The following is a 744-nucleotide window of genomic DNA, read 5'->3' as shown; positions in this document are numbered from 1 at the left end:
GATAAAAACGGGTATCTTTGCTTTTATTTTGACCTCTCAGAATATGTATTCAGTCTTTCATCCTTATATAATTTTAGTTTGAAGTTTTTCTCTAGAGATTATCATGTTAGGAAAATTTCTCCCCAATTTCTTCTTTTTCTAGATTTGTTTTTTACAAGAAACATAAAATTAATGTTGATTTGTGTGTGTTCATGTGTACGAAGGTGTGTGATACGTGTGTGTGTGCGTGTGTGTGTGTGTGTGTGTGAACTAGGGGATGATTTAGGCAGTCGTTTCTCAAACACTGTCTTCCTTTTTCATTTGTTTGCTTGTTCTTTTTAAAGTTTTAAAAATTATTTATTTTTATTTTATGCACATGAGTGTTTTGCCCATATGTTAGTGCACATGCATGAAATGCCTGTGAAGGCCAGAAGAGGACATCAGAGCCCCTGGAACTAGAGTTACTGGAATTGAATCTGGGTCCCCTGCAAGAACAGCCAGTGCTCCTAACCACTGAGACAATTCTCCAGCCCCTGTTTGCTTGTTTTTTGAGACAGAGAGTTCTCACTGGTCTCGTAATTTGAGTCATGTGTATCTAATGGCAAATGATGTATCTCACCACAATATTTGGGTTATTTTAAGACTCAGAGTCTTTAAAATGGAGTTGTGTTACCTATCTGAACTAAGAATCAGACTTGAATTGTTTATTACATTTTAACTGTATTCTTCAAATATTTTAACACATGAGGAATTTTAAATGTTTCA

At 34.9% G+C, this 744-nt stretch overlaps 1 long non-coding RNA gene across 1 annotated transcript in view; it reads right to left on the bottom strand.

Moving 5' to 3' along the window:
• Positions 1-744, bottom strand: part of LOC115070288 — a 17,918-nt gene that overhangs the window by 6,936 nt on the left and 10,238 nt on the right. The window lies entirely within an intron of this gene.

Source organism: Nannospalax galili, unplaced genomic scaffold (genome assembly GCF_000622305.1).
Source record: "Nannospalax galili isolate Female #2095 unplaced genomic scaffold, S.galili_v1.0 scaffold450, whole genome shotgun sequence".
NCBI classification, from domain to species: Eukaryota; Metazoa; Chordata; class Mammalia; order Rodentia; family Spalacidae; genus Nannospalax; species Nannospalax galili.
The sequence above is the reverse complement of the archived record's forward strand: the minus strand, read 5'-3'. Positions and strand labels throughout refer to the sequence as shown.